The sequence below is a fragment of the Dipteris shenzhenensis genome, chromosome 16 (genome assembly GCF_047967505.1).
Source record: "Dipteris shenzhenensis isolate YYH24624 ecotype China chromosome 16, Dip_SZ_1.0, whole genome shotgun sequence".
In the NCBI taxonomy this organism is placed as follows: Eukaryota; Viridiplantae; Streptophyta; class Polypodiopsida; order Gleicheniales; family Dipteridaceae; genus Dipteris; species Dipteris shenzhenensis.
Window position 1 is genome coordinate 17,667,486 of NC_141611.1, and position 19,898 is coordinate 17,687,383.

The 19,898-nt window shown below is 39.9% G+C and overlaps 1 protein-coding gene across 1 annotated transcript in view; it reads right to left on the reverse strand.

The window, feature by feature from the left end:
• Positions 1–4,196: 4,196 nt before the first annotated feature.
• LOC147892630 (peptide transporter family protein) overlaps positions 4,197–19,898 on the reverse strand; it is a 56,480-nt gene continuing 40,778 nt past the window's right edge. Inside the window, exon 6 of the mRNA XM_087387249.1 lies at positions 4,197–4,215. The gene's annotated coding sequence lies outside the window, so the exon portion shown is untranslated. The remainder of the gene's footprint in view (positions 4,216–19,898) is intronic.

Genomic DNA, 19,898 nt, shown 5'->3' on the forward strand with positions numbered 1-19,898 from the left:
ACCCGCACTAAAATAGAACCAACGTGGTGGTTGCACAAGGAAATACATTCTCCTTCATTTAGGATTCACTTTTAACCACTTGTTTTAAACTGTTACTTGCACTCTCATTCCACTATAATAACATATTGTTCCAACCACCACCGGAGTGGTTTTAAACTTGCTCGATGGCACACTAAGAAATAAGTTAACAAAGGGGACTCCTCGATCCAAAATATATGAACAATTGTGGGACTTTAACTCGCACCTCACAAGACCCATCCATTTAAGTTACACATTTTCTTTGGTTTAATTAGGAGTAGTGACATTTCTACATTATTAAATGGCACTTTCTTACCACCATTTCCACATGTATCATTTTTTGGAAATGGCAACCGACCCCCATCCACTAAATACAACTTCTTCATACAATACCTTCAACAATTACTTGCTACCACAACCAATACACAGTGTAATACAATTTTGCTAGGAGATTTCAACATTGACATGTTGAAACAAACTCTCGAAGCAACAAACCTTCAAAAGATGATGAACAACTTGAACTCAAATTACAATTTCAAGAACCAACAACTACTTCTGGATCTCAACTAGATCATATATGGACAAACAATAGCAATCCAAACATAAAAGTAGGAACATCATTCGCATAATGGAGTAACCACTCAATCACCTACAAATACACATAACTATCTCCAACCAGGGCCTTAGTGGTTTGACACCTTGTTTAAGATTTGAAAGTGGTCTTCTCATATACTACTTAGTACATTACATAACAACAGACACTTCATACAAAGAGCTCCAAAGACAGCTCAAACAGCCTCATCCTTCCACCTCGTCATTAACCACCTAAGCTTAATAGGTATCTCCATGACCGAGGCCTCATACCGGACAACCCAGACTCTATGTAAAGTTATGTATCTAATAACATCCCAAAGAAGAGATTTCTCTCACCCAAGGTTGGCTCCAAAGATCATAGCAACACCCTTGGAGATGAAATCCAATCTTCGATAGCCTCATCAGGCCAAGTCAAATAGCCTCATCAAGCTAGCTCATATAAGCTTAATAGCTATCAATAGCTATCTCCATGACCAAGGCCTCATTCCGAGCAACCCAAATTCTATGTAAAGTTGTGTATTATGAGTCTCAGAAGAGATTTGTCTCACCCAAGGTTGGCTCCAAAGATCATAGCAACACCCTTGGAGATGAAATCGATTCCCAGGCCCTTAGCACAATGCAAGCAACCAAGGCTCTACACATTTAGAACCCACAAACATCCCCAAAAAACATGGGTAAGAGTCTCTATAGAGGATATACATATCTTGCATATATCATCCACGTGCAACCAAGGGGCATGGCTGCCTACCTTGGCTCACTTTTTAAGTGACCATGCAGATAGGAAAAGACATCAAGACGTCGTGTCCACACCACTCCAAGATGCTTTCCACTTCTGAGGTGAGTTTAGATGTTTTAAATTATTAGTCTATTTATAGTTTACTCACCTATCATTCTAATGAGCGGTTTAAATTGCCCTTCAAAATGAAATTCTAGGCTACCCTTCAATTCTAGGTGTCAATAAAGAGGCCCATGGCTAAAAACAAGGAAAAAGAGACAAAGATGGTTATTAATGTTAGTTTTTCCAACATTTTTTACCAAATCAGCCACTTTCTCATTTTCTACATCTTTAGTTATGGACCACTTACAAGGACAACCTTATGAGAATGCAAGGTCGCCTTCCCTGAGATCCTTATTCTTTAGGTTGTAGTCAAACCAACATTTTGCATACGTGGCCCTTAACCTGGCCTCGTGGAGCTTTTCAAGCTCCATAAGTCTTTCGGGTATGGCTTCCTTGAATAATCTCTCCTCAACTACCACCCATAGGCAATAAATGACAAATTCAATAGGCATCACTGTCTCTACCTAAAGGCAAGACAAACAGGGTGCAATTGGTCACAAGCTTATGTGTAGTACGGTAGGCCCACAAGGCGACAATGAGCTTGTGCTCTCAATCATTTCATCTCGCCTCCACTGTACATGTCATTGTGCTACATAAAGTCTTATTCGAGCTTTCAGATTAGCCATTTGTGCTGGGCAGTACCGAGTGGATTTTCAATGAACGATTTGTGTTGGGTAGTAAGGATCGGATTTTCAATGAACGATTAAGAATTCACTCATAAGAATTTGTGTGGTCTTGTTGACAAATTGAGTTCCTCGATCAATAACTGTTTCCAAGGGTAAACCAAAGTGTGATATAACATTTTTATACAAAATTTTAATTATTGCCCTAGCGTCAACTTTTCTGGTTGCCTTGACTTCTACTCATTTGGTAAAATAATCAATTTTACAACAATAATATATCGTGCTTTCATTCCTTTAGCTGTTGAGCTTATAGGTCTAATGAAATCAATACCCCACGTTTCAAGCATTGATCCATAAGTAAGGGCTGTAAGCAAAGGATCTGCTAGGGGAATAATGGTTTAAATTGGTCACTCTATTGGCAAAGTATTATGGCTTCAATTGCAAAAACAGTAGTGACTTCAATTGTCCTGCATAATAAAGTTTTCTCAGATGGATCGTAATCAACTGGCTTTGAAATACCCAAATCCCCTATACGAGAACATCCTCTATAGCATTAGTGTCTTTGCATTTTTGAAAACTCCTTATTAAACACCTATTTCATTAATTTTGGGGTCCAAATTCATTTTTTGAGGTAGTTTTGGATAAAAAATGGAAAAAAAAGGTGGCTCTTGAAACAAAATATTGAAAAAAAAATTAAGCTAAGAAAATTCAAATTAAGAAAGTGGGCATGACATGTTATCAAATCTAGAGTACATTAAAAATAGAGTTCACCACATTTGTGAAAGTAGTTTATGATATAACTTAGGGATCCAAGTATAAGTAAATCTTAGAGCCCTATGGTGTCAAAAAACACCTTTCAGTAGTAGACATAAGCTACAATGCTGCCATCTCTATCTCATAGGTTATACCTATCTCTATCGTAGTAATTGGAATCCTGCCATCTCTATCTCATGAGAGAAATAGGAAAGGACATCAAAAAGAAGATGAAGATAACAGTAAAGAGAGAGACAATATGGATGATAGTGGTTTGGAATTTGACTTGTATAATTATTGTGCTTTAGGATATGAGACATTTTATATATAACTATTAAAGTGAAGTGAAAGATTTGCTATAAAGTGCTTAAGAGAGAGACAATATGCATGACAGTGGTTTGGTATTTGACTTGTATAATTATTGTGCTTCAGGATATGAGACATTTTATATATAATTATTAAAGTGAAGTGAAAGATTTGCTATAAAGTGCTTGACATAGGATATTCACAATTAAAAAAGTAGCACAACATTACACTTAAACTTACATTCAATAATTATATGAGATGATATTTTAACTTACATTTAAAATAATATGAGATGAGATAAGACATTAATGGCATTGAACAACACATGAACATCATGAGGATAAGATGACATGCAAATTTTCATTTAATATGAACAAATCTTTCATTAATTTCTTTAAGTACATTTAAAAATTAGATAACATGACATGAAAATTTATATTTCATAAAATTTACAAGCAAATTTAGATATACAAAAATAACATCATACATGCATCACAACTCTTATGATGCTTCGAGTGGAGGCCGTGATGCTCTACGTGTACACTGAGTCTCTACTTCTTGTGCAAGATGTAGTGCTTTTGGAGTAGACTCAAACTCTTCCTTTGCAAGCTCTCATGCTACTTTAGTTGCATGTTGGTTTTCGATAATAGCAATTAAGTCTCGAATAATTTCAGCCCTAAACAATTGTAGATTCTCCTCTAAATATTTGAGCTCTGAAGGTTCTTTTGATGAGACCTGTGGCTTCATGAGAAATCTTTATTGAAATTCAACATGCAGTTATAGCCAACTCTCGATCCATAGTTATGCCCGTCATCCTGCTGCACTACTAAATGCCTTTGGAAATCTTGTGAGTCTTTGTATATTCCCATTTCTCTAATAGCAGATACCAACTTTTTGACCAACCTGCACATCATGACATATTAAAAAAACATAGTGTGTTTGTTGCATAAGATACGTAACATGAAAGTACGAACATATTAATAGAACACTTACATTTGCACTGAGCCATGAAAGACTTCAATCGAGTTGACAAACCAACAATTGTTCTCTTGAAGGTCCCAATCCACCAGACTCCAATGTACACTACACAAACCATTAAGAACCACTATGATTTAACACAATTTTTCCCCAATACAAGATAAAGTATAAGATTCACATGATGCTTATGTCTCATGATATGCCATAAACAAGACTCACACGTCCTCTAAATGTAGAGGTTGCAACCAAAATAGCAGTTGTTGTCTATCTGCTATCACTAAGTATAAAAGAAAAGAGAGAATCCAACATATACACACAATTCTGTACTACTAATCTAGGAAACCATGAGATAACTATACTGCATCAACAAATAAATGAATATTAGCTTATTAAATTTAATCAAAATATTGAATAATCAAGCCGAGAACAACTTAGTATCAAACCTGAGAAAGGCCATCATAAACAGCATATACACACAGTTCTGTAATGATCTAGGAAATTGTGAGATAACTATAGTGCATCAATAAATAAATGAATATTAGCTTATTAGATTTAATCAAAATATTGAATTATCAAGCCGAGAACAAGTTAGTATCAGATGTGACTCAATGGCCATCATAACATTGTCATTGACTATGAGATAACTATACTGCATCAACAAATAAATGAACATTAGCTTATTAGATTTAGTCAAAATATTGATTTATCAAGCCAAGAGCAAGTTAGTATCAAACTTGAGAATAACCATCATAACGTTTCCATTTACCTCTTTTGAAGGAACAAAGAGAATTGAAACCTCCTCTCCACTGAATTCGAGATACTAAGGTCGATGTTGAATCATAACCCCAACATTAAAAGAGCTTTCCATTTCTTTCAATGCAGCCTCATTTGTAGAATTAAGCTCTTCTATCCTCTTTGTCTTTTTGACAACATTTATTTCACACTCCTTTGAGCCATTATCTATTTGACTTGGGGGATGGTCCACAACAATGCACATAATAAATGCTTGAATGGTACATATTATAAATGCATGTATAAGATGCAAGTCTGTATATGTTGATAGTGTGGTCTCACCCTGCATTAAAATTTTGATCAAATCCCAACAAGCAATCGTAACCAACCCTCCACCCATAATTGTGGCTATCTTTTTTATGTGGTACCTGACATGTTATATACTCTAATTGATGTGTCAAGTCACTATACTCTATTTATTGTGTCAAGTCACTTGTCGAATTAATGTGTCGATGGCACCTACCAGCTTTTGAGCTAACCTTGCAAACATCCTCTATGGTATTTTGTATGTTACTAAGCACTTCAAAAAGAAGAGGATTGAGAATATATGAAACTCTTTGTATAAATTTAGGAATTGCACTATAACATTCCTACCAAAAAAAACCTGAGTATTAGGCTTGTTAGAGATAATCAAAATAAGAAAGTTTAAAGCAAAGGAAAGGTTTGCATCAAACATGAAGATGGTTGTAATGAGTTTGTCATTAACCTCTTTCTTAGGATTCAAGAGGATTAAAATCTCCTCTCTACCAAATGCAAAAATATGAGATTGTTATCGAATTAACAACTTAGCATTAAATGAACTTCCAAACTCCTGCAATATAGTCATATTTTCATGACTCATCTTAGTGAGAGAGTAAGCTACATCGTATTCTTCTTCACTTGCTATGTCCTCCACATCCCCCTTCTACTTAAAAAGGATTAAAAACTTATGAGGTTTACAAATTTCAATTAAATGCTTTGTTAAACAAACATAGAATTATAAAGATAAGGTTTCATACTTGCTGCAACATAGTCATATTTTCATGACTCATCTTAGTAGGAGAGTTAGCTACACTGCATTCTTCTTCAAAAGAGCTTCATGAGTCCTCCTCATTCTCCTTCTTCTATAAATAGGTAAAAAATTTATTAAGTCAATTTTCAAAAAAGGCTTTCTTAAATAAGCATAGAAATATAAAGATAAAGTTTCATACTAGAAGATATGTTCATCATCTCTTTACAAGATCTTATGAGGCAACGTCACTGTTATCATATTCATCATCTTTCTTGTCGAATTCCTCACCGTCATCGAATCATCATTACTATATTCACCAATTTCTTCATTCTCACCTTCCCCATCCATGTCTATGGCGACATTCTTTTTATCATACTTAATTGTGAGATAAGCTAGGGTTTCCAAGTACCCCATGCATGCAATGCTTTCAATAATATTTCCAGGACAGCCTTTCCTAATAAGAGCTTTGAACAAATAGCCCATTCAACATAGGGTGACTTCCCATCCTGATGGCTACAAAAATTCAGTCATACTAAGTAAGAGATCACCACTTTTTGCTGGTCTTTCATAGTGATTATGTTGAGGATCAAGGGGACTTGGAGCTTCATGCTCTTCCAGCATTAGTAGCAATCTCTTTGCACTTCCTCTTATGTTCATCTGTAAATCAAGGTATGGACTCATCATGCATAAGAGAAAGTATAGTTTTAGGCTGCATTCTCTCTTGTCCCTCTTTGTTGAGTACACACCATTGTACATCTTTGGGTCTCTTTCATATTGTTTTTGTAAGGTGAGAAACATATCTTCCTTCTCTTCTTTATCCACATATATGACAATATTACATAATCCCATTCTACCAATGGTGGTACATAATATTCTGTCAATGAGGTGACGAACATTAGCACTTGATATTTCATTGATAAACAAAAGTTGTGGCTTATCCCACATTCTGTCATCGGCTAAGAAGTCTTCGCATATGAAACTCCCTTGAATTCAACAAGCTTTTCAACTCTGAAATTATCTCCACTTTGAATTGAAAGCCGTTGTGCAAAGAATTTATTTTTTTGAGAGTGCTTACTGATGAGTCTCTGTACGTATGAATGCACATTTTTGGGATTTCATTGGTCATATAAGAAGTGACTTGTGATCCATCCTCATATACCCTTACCCACTTGTTTGCCCATGCCTTCTCTTTAGGTGATGATAAAGTTGTTGCAATTTGCTTCAGAATATTAGTGTTAATGTGACATTACTAATTGAAATGCATTTTTCTATTAGCAAATATTTGATTATGCTCCTCACTACGTCACACTTCACATGCTCGATGGTACGATATTCCATGCAATGGTCTTTATCTTTTGTACCAAAAAACCATTGTTTACTTATTAATTTCTCTGCAACCATGCTTGCATACTTCTCTGCCAAGTTTCTCATAGGCCTCTGCATCTAAGCCGTCATCTCCTTTTTGTCGACCTTCCTTGCCTTTTGTGTAATAAATGAGCGAGCGTCATATGTGATATCTCCCTTATCATATGCAACGCACACACTTCTTTTATCTATTGGAACACTTCATGTGGACGGAGAATATACTTGTGTAGTCCTGAAACATGTCCCTCATAGTCTTAAAACTTGTCAGCGCCTCTGTCCTTTCTTGATTTTCCCTTGGAACAATTGCACTCAAGCATGTGTAGAAATCAATAAGGTCCACTGTTTCAGATTTAATAGCAATTTGTTTTAAGGTGCTTATAGGAGAATGGAAAGAACCCCATATGTTTCATGCTTTCTCCAGCATCTTGAAGTAGATGTGATCTTTCGCAATGCATGAATCATGTTTAAGTCTTTTTTACTCAATCAGATATATTTTTTTTTCTTGAAAATACATATGTGTGGTGCGTACCAATGGAATTGAGGAACTTGATGGAAGGCTTCCAAAGAAAGTCTTCTAGTTGCCCATCAATCAGCTCGAATGTGCAACGAGTTAAGAAATGGAACTTGGCATCCTTTATACATCAATTTGGATTTACCATTGTACTTTTTCCTTTGTGCAAAGATGGAACTGTTGTCCGATGAGGTTGGTGGATTCTAACAAAAAATCTTCAAGTTTATTAAAGTTGATAATATTCCTTATATCTTTGTCTAGCTAATATGCCATTGGATGGATGACCACATTTGACACTACTGGCTTCTTTCCATCAACCAAAGCCTTGTAAAGCTCCTGTAAAGCTATTCAACATAGACTAGGTCTAATGTCCTGCTATTTGTGAAGACGCCTACTCTGAGCACCCTCTATGCATTTAGAACATATGTCTTTTGGCCCCAAAGATATTTTGGGTCATCATCTATCACTCCCTCATTAAGACGAAGATTTAGGTTCTTCATTGACATCATTTCAACTTCTAAATCTGAACCTATTTCATCACCTTCCTCTTCTTCATGCTCTTGCTCTTCCTTTTTTCCATTCTTTATAGATGAACCACTTCTAAATTTGAAGTACTTCTAGCGATACTAGAACTTGGTATCATAGCTCACAAAGTACTCACCTTCAACATTTGGCATCATTGTTTACTTTTTAAAGGCTCTATGAAAACTACTTTAGACCACCCTACTTCTTCCTCTATTGCCTGTAACGTCAAGTGTACCCAAGGGTTGTACTTGTTCTTGCATCCCATCACCTTCTTCAATTACATCATCCAAGTGAGCATCCATTTGTGTGGCACCCTCATCCAAGGCCACCACATGTGTCTCAGCCACTCCACTTCCTCTCTCATTTGTACGACCCTAAACCAAGGTTGTATGTTGTGCGTTGTCCCATGCAATTTCTACCTCATGTGTAGATCCTTTTACCTTAGGTCCCTGTACGATGGCACCTTGGAAGTATTCAAGCATTATCTTTGACTACATTCTCTTTGCTTCCACAATGGGTAATTGCTCGTTTGCTACAATCCATTATAGTGATCCAAATTCTCTTTGTCACTTTAAAAGACTTGGCAAAGATAAGGTGGCAGTTATTGTATCAAAGATTCTAAGTGCACATATTGAGCTAAAGCATAAGTGTGGAGATATGGAAATACTTGGAGATGTTGTGCCTTATAATGCTTTCAACTAATCATTCGTTGCAAGAGATAAGACTTATCCAACACATATCATTAGGAATACAAACTTTTAGGAAGTTGTACTTAGCAAAATTATACAACACATTGGGGTACGAATTCTGCCCGTATTGTGTTGTGATTGATCTGGTAGTGGTGGAGATTGCCTGCTGCATCTCTCAAGACACTGATGTTCGTGTTGTTGTCATATGTCTTGAAGAAATCCATCAACATCTTAATGTCTAGGTGGCATGGGAAGCAGGCTGCTACTCTGCAAGCCTGAAAAGTAAGGGCTTCCACGACTGTCGGGTCCTAGAGAGCGGCGTATGCTGCTGCGATGTGGTAGTGGAGGGTGTAGTCTTGACCCTCGAAGGTGAAGCACGAGTGGATCACGCAAGCATTTAGCTCTTGGAGCCATGCTTATCCCAATGGCGAGTGCACTTTTGAATGCATGATCTTGTATTCACCAAAAGTGGGCATCGGGTTGCGCTTTCATGTTTTCATGGGGGTTGTGCCTGCTGTGGCTGGCTCTTCCTAAGTCGCCTGTCTGGTGGAGGTTTCTTCGTGTTGTAAGTCCTCCAAGGGTATTTCATTCGGCATTCAAATTGTGGCCGAAGGAGTGCTCTGGGAGTCTGAGGGGCCCGTGGCCTTTGGAATAGCGTGAGGGTGGAGATCCAGCTGCACCTCGAATTCAAAAAAGTCATGTTTGGACTCCACGGCAAATGAAAGTGCAAGTTGCATGACGAGGGAATCGGTGGATGAGGAGGAACAAGAGGACATCAATTTGTTGGTGGGGGTGGAGAAGAAGTGGGCAGGAAATTTTTTGGATAAATTTTGACAGAGTTTGGCTGCAACAACTATGGCGATGACCTGGTGGGGTCGGCCTGCTTTTATAGATTTCTATCCCCCCCAACCGATGGGATATTGGTATGGCAACAGTCGGTGCTAAATTTGACGGCAATGGACGGTCTGAAGTCTGTTAGGCCGAGGCTGACCCAGTATCCAAATGGCGATAGGGCCGTGTTGTGTTGGATGGCGAGGATTGTGATTGCGATGGTTCTCGAGGGGGTTACTCATCATATGTAACCCTATCACGTGAGTTCCACAGAAGGATATTTTTTGTTTCTAAAATTTACAGAAATAAAAATACATACGGGGCTATTTAAAATAGATTTAGAAAAAATTTACAAATTTGTATAGAAAAGGGGTACATTTTATTAATGAAAAATTTACGGATAAGGGATTTTAGAAATAGGCCTTGAACGCACATGATATAGAGGGTCTATACATAGTGACCCCCCCAAGGACAGGTTCTTGTGTAACTCCTTGTGGGGTAGAATTTGGTTCTTGTGGGATCTCTCGACGACTGGTGGTGGTGATGCTTGTGTTGAGTCGAACCGCCCGTGGCACCTGTTGTGTCCAGGTCGTTGACAGGTTCTTGTGATGCTGTATCCTATGAGGACACAGGTTCTTGTGATGCTTCCTTCGCCACTTTCGGGGTTTGCAATGCCTTCTTCTGGATCCAGGTGACCTTGTTGCCTTGGCCACCCTAGCTGTTGGTGATGCATGGCAGTGGATGAGGCGTGAGCATTGGACGCGGCTTCCTCCGGGTAGTGCATGTGCGTGGGGGAAGCGATCTTGAGAAGGCTAGAGCTGCTGCTTCTATGTTACCATTCTCCAAGCATCGGTTGCAATCGAAGTGACGTTGGGTGGTGAGGATAGTATCTTGTATGTAGCGCACCAATTTCTTGAGCGAAGGATGGTGGCGTGGGTTGAGCATGCCATGGCATTGGTTTACCACTATGGCGATCTTTGTGCTCCTTTCGAGCTGGGCCCTGGGCATTGTGTTGGTGGAAATCAGGTCATCCGGTCATCTTTGCTGCGTCGCTTCATTGTCGTGAATCAGCGAGGTTGGGGCCAAAGAGGGGGGGCTTGGTCTGCACAATAGGACTATCGTCATTTGACCACCATTAGTAAGCGAAGCAGTTTGGGTACAACAGTCAACTTGGCAATTGACGGCATAGCACGAGGTTCTTCCTAGAATAATATATTCTTCAGTGGCTTCTGTAGGGAGAACATAAAAGTGTATATCCACAGCTTGGCGAACAACCAGTAGACTTAGATTTACATAGCCCAAGGTTTGTAGAAGTTTGCCATTTATAGCTCTTATTAAGGCAATACTGAGGGTTAGGGGTACCTGTAGCTTTTCCCATACCTCTCAAGAGATAAAATTGTGGCTCGCTCCTGGGTCCACGAGTGCTTTGATGCGCATGCACGGTACCTGTAGCTGAACAAGCGATTTGGCTGGCTCTATTGTTAGCTCATTTGTTAGTTGAATCTGTTCAATCCTTGCCTTAGAAAATTTGTCTACGCTATTGGACTTTAGCATTACGAATTCTAGCTTCCTCAATGGCCTAGCGCTTCATCCTGGCCACCCCTGCCTTGAGCTCTTTTTCTCTATGCACGGCTTGAAGGGTAGGGATAGTGAGTGGTCCATAGTATCTAATCACTTTGCTCAGGTAGCCATTCATTGCCATCCCATCAAGGGTGGTTATTCAACATGCCCCTTGGGGAGTGATCTCAACTACGTGGTAAGGACCCATACCTCGGTACTTAAGCTTACGTTTGGTATTGCAGACACTGTATAGGAGTGCCAAGTCTCCTTCTGCTAGGTCCTTGTTCTTGAGGTTGCGGTCAAACCATTTTTTATGATGGGGCTTTTCTACTCGGAGAGCGTAGGCTGCTCGCAACCTTGTCTCCTCTAGCTTTTCGAGGTCAACTAGCCTTTCGGCTAACACGTTTTCCATGAGTCTTTCCCTTATGGCAAGACGGAGACTAGGCACTACATACTCCATTGGCATTACTACCTCTACCCCAAAGGCTAACTTGAAAGGGGTACAATGTGTTGCCACCTTGTAGGAGGTCCTATAGCCCCATAACAGTGCTATGAGCTTATGCGCCCAACCGGTATGAGTGGCTTCTACCGTACATGTGATAATCTTACAACAAGTTTTGTTGGAGCTTTTGGCCAAGCCATTCACTCTGGGGTAATATGGCATTGACTTCCTATGAATGATCGTAAACTCGCTTGTCTAGAGTGCATAGACCCTTTTGATTCCAAACCACCATTTAAATGTTCATCCCCTCCCTATACCATAGATGGCACACCCTATTTGGGCCTTGTATGAACAACTTGACCCTTACTTCCTCCTTCATGCACTTACCACATGAACCTTTTATGTCCTCTAACTTCGTCCATGAATTATGAAGGCAACCTCATTAATTTAATATGGATCTGACTAGTTTCCATGGGATGCTGACCCTCCAAAAATTAATTCATGTAGCATCTTGTTGACCTCAACCCAGGCCATCCCAGATTTCTTCCATGCCCCTAAACATATTCTCTAGTCTTGTATTGCATTAGCTTTCTCCCAAATCTCAGCATCAACATAGATGCTGCTCATCAGAGCTAGAAGCATCACCAAGCTCCAATGTGATTAAATTTTCAAACCTTTGTCCAGCTAGCTCCATGTTTCCAACCAAATAGAAAAGACATCCTAGAACCAAGTGATATTGGCATGGTATGGAGTATTTTTCAGCTGCATTGAAACACCTTGCATGGCACGGAGTGTGAAGCATGCGGTTATAGTGCTCAATTCTTGGTGAAATGCCATTTTCTATTCGCATTGATTTGGAATATTGATGGCTATAATCCAAAAGGCAAACCCAACTGCAAGCATTGTGAATACTAGTAAATATGACACCATTGGGGTGAAAATCTTGCTATTGCATATCCTTGAGGCATTGTCGAGCACTAGCCTGCAGTTACTTTGTTGGGCATATCCTACAATCATTGCACTGTGTTCAACTCATCCCATGCATCCTTGGTATGATCCTTGGAGTCTATATGATGAATTATGTTTGGACCCAAGTGCAAACCAATGAGTGATAGTGCTGCTTCGTCTTTTTTATTCCAGGCATCATTTTATGTAGTGGGTATATCTTCTTTTACAGTCTTCCAAAGCTTTTGATGCATCAGGAGATACCTCATTTGTGTAGACCACGTGTGAAATCCTTCCCCAATGAACTTCTCAACAGTTGGGGTGTGTATTGCCATTGCAAAGGTCTTACCAGTTGAAGATACTTTCAAATATGGCAGTGTCTAAGTGCACACAAAAAATCTGAGTTGATAGGCACATAGAGCTCAAAAAACTAGTTATTTTTCCTTTTTGGAGCATGTGCAAATTCCTCCTAAATTGCAAGTTACGCCTTGTTGAAGATTTTGTGAAGAAGAGAAGGCCTTTGCTAATGTGGCACAAGGATTCACATGTAAAATTCCATACTGTGCTTAGCAAGGGTTATTGTTTACTTAGGTGGCATGATGATGTGGCATTAATAGAACCATAAGCCTTAACTATGGTTTGACTTAACCATAGTTAGTTTGACCAACTGATCTACCACGTGGAAAACGATTAGCCAATCCCAAACCGAGGGTTAAGTAACATAACTCCAGTAAGATTCTATCTTGCCACGTGTCCTTACCAAAGGCTGCCACGTGTCCTAAGGTTAGACCTTAAAGGAAATGAAAGGAGAGCTTTGAGGATCTGGGCGACACGGTGAAGCAGAGGATTTAAGTTTTCGAGAGCGTGGAGGCGACGGCGACAGCAACGCTGAAGAATCTCGAGAGAGTTGAGTCGAACGAGCCGCTTTGTGGCTGGCTTGCTTGCTTGTTGCAAGAGATGGTTGCTGCATTGGAGCTCGCAAGGACGTAGGGAGCGCTGATGAAGCTCATGCGCTGAAGTTGTAGAAGGAGCTTGCCTTGGGCTACCTATATGGAGATGCACTTCTAGTGGCGACTATAGCCGTTGATGGAGAGTCGTTATAGAGTCCACCAGTGCAAATCTGAAGCTATGGCATGGCACTGCCTGGCAGCTGTAGCTTTATCGACGAGCGCACAGGCAATTGCCATTTATATGATCTACTCCTAGACCGATGCAAAGACGCGATAATTGTGGGCAGAGGCGGACAAGGGCGAGCCCAATCGTTGTTCCAACTATGACGGATGTAGGTATTGCTCACTGCCATCACCACCTTCATCACCTGCAATTCCACACAAGCTTCCCTTTTGTCATCGCCATTGCTAGCTTAGACCTTTGCTTCACAACCTTCAGATGCAGAGACGACCTAACCAACACACTATGCATCAATGCCCGAAACAAGAATCTACGCTTAGGCTTTAGAAGGCTGTAGAGGCTAGTTGAAGGTGGGCGTAGGTAGTTGCTGTAGAGGTCCGTGGGCTTGTAATCAGGATAGGACTTTGAAGATAGTCTACCTCTCTCTCTCTATCAAAGAAAACTCTCACAAGACAGCATGAACGGAATGAAGAGCTCAAGTGAAGATCACTCTTTCTCAGTCTAAAATCTACATCTAAGAGAAAAACATGAGCACCTAGGGTGTGCCTACAACTAATCTAGGAGAGCTAGACCTAAGCTCTGATACCATGACAAAGTGAGGGATCAAGGAGGACCGTAACACCATGAGAGAGACATAAGGTAGACAACAATCTATCTATTGCAATCTCTATAATCAAAAATACATAATAGGCTTCTTATATAGAGAGAGTCCTTTGAATAGTCAACACATGTGGGATCCTCTGATCCACATCTCTCCTTGTGGATATTCTCAATCCACATCTTCACATCATGTAGTCCACATCCTAGGGTGGCTACTTTAATTCTTTCCTATACCATACCTTAGCCTTTAATCTATGTGCTCATGGCACCACAACTCTCAACACCCTTAAGAATGGTTTACATCCTCGAAAACAAAATTGGGAAACCTCCTCTAGAGGAGACTGCTTACCCTTTCCCATGTTGAACACTCTTCAAATCTATCTTTCCACTTAACCAGACATTCTTGCCATATAGTATGTCGCGTTCTTTTTTCTTATCTATCTAAAATTCTTTCCGGTTTATGTGGTAAAGATGCGGGTTCAATGAGTTCAACTAGGACTTCATTTCCAATGAGATTATCATCATCTCCTAATTTTCTTTTTAGCCTACTAACATAAAAAACTGGATGTACTCTACATCCCTCAGGTAAGGCTAATTTGTAAGCAAGTTCTCCAATCCTCTTAAGTATTGTGAATGGCCCACAATACCTAGGAGACAACTTCGAACATTTACCTATCTTTAGAGATTCTAAAGATTCAAGTACCTTAAGGTAGACTTTCTCATTTACTTGAAACTCCAACTTTCTACGGTGGGGGTTTGCATAACTTCGTTCTCGCTAACTTAAGCGTTTGATTCATATCCTCACGAAAGTCTTTAGCGGCTTGAACCTTCTCTTTTTCGAGTCCCACTGTCATTGGGGCTCTTGGTTGAAATCCATACATCATCATGAATGGACTAAAATCTGTAGCTGAATGTTTGGCACTGTTATATGCAAATTCTAATATGGGCAAATATTGTTCCCAATTAGTTTGCCGTTTACTTACATATGCTCGAAGCATATCCTCAATGATCTGGTTAACCCTTTCAATTTGACCATCACTCTGTGGATGATCCGCGATGCTCATATTCAATGAAGTTTCTAATCTCTTAAACATAGCCCTCCAAAAATGGCTTTTAAATTTGCTATCCCGGTCACTAATAATACCGACTGGTAGCCCATACAATCTATAGATATGCTCCACAAATAGCCTATCTAATTCTAGAGTTTTAACATCTTCATTGATAGGAATAACATGAGCCATCTTGGTCAACCGATCCACAATTACCCACATAGAGTTGTGTCCCCTCTGTGTCCTAGGTAACCCACAATGAAATCCATGAAGATGCTTTCCCATTTTCTAGATGGAATCTCCAATGGGTGTAGGAGACCTCCTACCTTAAGGTGTTCAGCCTTATTGACCTGACATTTTTGGCACTTCAATACATAATCTTGGACGTCCTTACCTATTCCAAGCCAAAAGAATTGTCTTTTCAAAAGCACATATGTCTTCTGAATTCCCAGGTGTCCAGCACTCGGACTATCATGACATTCAAAGAGGATTTGGTGCATAATGTCATAATCATCCGGGACACATACTCTACCCTTGTAAAGCAAGTAGCCATCTTCAATAGTATATTTTTTCCACTTGAGTCCTTTATCACCAACTTGTGGTGTGTCGCTATTTCCATGCAACTCCTCAGTGAAAGCCTCTCAATTAGTTGGATCCTTATTTTTAATTGCTTTCCATATTTCAGACAAGTGAGGATCGAACTCACATTTCCCCTTTAAGGACTAGGAAATAATTCTAAAATTTGCACCGCATGCACTTTTTTTTGTGGAGGTCTATTTGGGGCTTTAGCTCCCATTGGTTTATTTTTAGGGCAATTCCAAGCAGCATGATCTTTGCCCAAACATTTGAAGCAAATATTTTCTTGCCTGGCCCTTTCATAATCCTCTTTGAGGTTTCTTAGATTGTGCCTGAGGAACCTACTTCTTAAAGTGCCCCTTCCTTTTCAAATTGGGAAATTTATTGAACTTTGGAACAAAACCTATTTGCTCTGAAGTTCCAACTCTGAATTTTCCCATCGTATCATCGTACATTTAGGCATACTTAATGGTTTCCTCAAAGGTTTTTGGAGAATTTCTTTTCACCTCAACCTTATAAGTGTCTTTGAGACCTCTCACGAAACCCCTTATCTTTTGGAATTCATCAATTTTCTTCAGCTTAAGGATTGCCTCCCTATAGTTCGCTATGTACTGGACTAGAGTGTTTTTATCCATAGTGCAATTGTCCCAAGTCTTCCACACTCTTTTTCTAATTCATTTTCCGATAAAAACTCTTTTAGGAAGGCTTGTTCAAACTTAGTCCAATACCTAGGAATTCTATCACTCTTCCTAAGGCTCATCCACCATCCATAGGCTTTATTTCCAAGGGAAAGACTTGCTTCCACGACTTGATTTTCAGGAGGAGTATTCCTAAGTTGATGGAAGTCTTACCACTTTTACAAGAACATATTAATCGCATCTTTGTTATGCTCCCTTTCTTCCCCATTGAAAATTGGCAGTTTTAAGTCCTTAAGGATGTTCGAGGTTTCTCTAAGTCGAGAGGTGAACCTCTCAACTTGATTAGGAGGAATCGGTGATTTTTCAGTAATAGATACCGATTGAGAATCGGCTATCTTAGTTATAGCTTCACCTAGGGTTTTTAGTATTTCACTACTAACTCCTAGCTGTGTTTCTATATTTTGCGTTCGAGTTTCAAGTTTACTGAATTCCATATACAGAATTCCATAATCACCGTAGTCTATGTCCTCCATTTTCACATTATCCTCTTGATTTTCAATTTATGCTTCCTCATGTATTTCCTCTCCAACTATTGCTTTTCCCTTTCTAGCCCTTTCCTCGACGTACCATTGCCTTCTGAAGTTGTCATTTTAAAGATGTAAATTTTCCAAAAATTAGAAAGCAAAGTGCTTTATATCAGAGAGAAAAATGTAATGCCCACTTTTCTGATATTTGTTCGAGGCATTGGATTTTGTCTTCGAAGTCGTCTCCCTTTCTTTGATTGTTGATCTCGCCTTCGCTTCCCTCGAACTCGATCCCCAAAATCTTCTTTTAACTCCGGCCTCTTCTGCTTTCTTTGGATCTCAAACTCCTTGGTCTTTTACTTGAAATCAGCAAGGCTAAAGGTTGGAGAACCTTAGGACCTTGAAAGAGAGAAAGGGGTGAAAAGAACCTTGGATCCTTTGGAAAAAGAGGGGAGGTCTTAACTCTAGAGAGGGGTAAAAAGACTATGGTGACATGGCTTTTACAAAGGTCTATGACCTTTAGATGATGTGGCAAGTCTCTTTGTATGGCATGGCTTTTACAAAACCTTAAGCCTTGTTTGTCTGTGCAGGTCAACGGAGTCACGGAGTCTTTGCACGACGGTCTACTACGCAACGATTTGTGCTACCATTTGCAGGCTCGTTCATGCTATTTTAACTTCCTCGGGTCTGAATTCTTGCCAGTCCTGCAACTCCTCCTCTCATGACGATAAAACCTGCAATGTACTTTACGAAATGACCACGGTGGCTTTCGTCTTCATGAATCTTCCAAGGCCTGTTTTAACTCAAGGATTCTCACCAACTTCCAAGCCTCAAGGCTTCCGTTGCGCACTCTAGAGTCTTTTAAGGCTACAATGGAACAGCAAGCACCCAAGAGGCCGAAGACTTACAGCGACTCCTGTGACGGCTCCTTCACACTGTTCATAGCAATAAAGATGACAGGTCACGGCTCCTTTACAGCAGCACAGTGACGCAGCCAACGCTCACGCAAGTTCCTGGAGTCTTGGTACTCTGATCTCTCTTGGGCCTTGAGTCTTGATTGAGTCTAGAATGCGCCTTGCAAAGCGTATGACCACCAGATTAGACTCAAATTTGAAGGAGCTGAAGCTTAACATCATTTCTTCGATTCACGAGCTGTCCCTTTCTCTTAACCGCTCTAATACCAATGATACATCTACACAAAAAGAGGGCTCTGTCTGCTCATTCCTCCTCCGCTTTTGGTGCCATGTGTCCCACAAGGGACCTTACCCTTCTAACCCCCTCATGGGTTCTCCTTTGCACCTCTTAAATAATGTCTAGGCCTAGGCGTGACCCTAGGCCCAAACCCTCTAGGCCTCATAGTGTGCAAGCATCGTCAAGCCCTCTGGTTTCCCGCCTAACTACAATCACAATACATGGTTCCGAGATTATGGCTGACGTAACAGATTACTTGAGATGAGTACGAGGATTGTTTTGAGGTGCCAAATCCTTTGCATTGTCCTACCCTCGCATTTCATAGTAGCATGCTTGCCTTTGCACAACAATCAAAGCCATTCAAGCCACGACTATGTCCAACCATCCAAGCTATTGAAGCATGGTGGAACTTATGTTGTAAGAAGTTGCATGGCCTTTTGTTTTGGGTTTCTTAATCTATGTTTCTATTGCTTCATCACAGATCGGACGAATTGAGGATGCTCGTCTTTTCCAAGCTTCGATTCTTGAAGGCTCTGGCGGTATAGAACACGGTTGCACTCGAGATGCAATGGCAACACTATTCTCATGATACAACATGGGAACCTAAAGAACCTTACGATCTCTTAACTTCAATTCAAGCAAAGAAATGCATCCAACATGGGCTCCTATAAAAGAATTCAGCGAGAAATCCAAAGGTAAAATAGAAGGCTTAAAAGTCAATAAAGACTGAAGGTGACGGTGATCAGATGATGAGAGTGAATGAAGATGGCACCCAAGCCACAAGTGACAGTGAGACATTCAAACAAGCAAATGTTAGGATCACCCATTTGTACTTAACTATGTTGTTGTAAAGGCAGAATTAAATTATTGAAAAGGCCATTACAAACTCCTTTGTACAAAGACTAATCCAGAGCAATATTTCTCGTAAACCTTGTTGAGAGACCACGCTCAACATCATGTGATTACATATGCATAGCACTAACACATGTAGAGTGCTATAAAGGAAAGGGTTAGATGCCCTAATCCTAACCCTAAATGGGTTGGTATATATTCTATATTTTCAAACTAAATCTAGTGTACAGTTTGTCATCTGTGGTGTGCTCTCTAGTTGTGCCCTCTCTCCTCGTCTCCACTCTTCTCCTCTCCGCTCTTCATATTTTGTCATGGTATCAGAGCTCCCTTGCCTTCCGTTGAGACATTGCGATCCTTGAGAGAAAGAGAGAGTGATTGAATGAGCAATCTTTCATTCTGTTGATGAAAGAAATTTTCCATTCATTCTTCTTCCTTTGTATTTCGCGAGAGAGAGATTCTTGAGTGTGAGTGATAAACTCCGTTTAGTTCTTCATTCTATTCCTTGCATTTCTTTAGATTGTGAGACACTTGGGAGGTAAAGAGCTTTCAAGGCTCAGATTTATAGAGAGAAAGAAT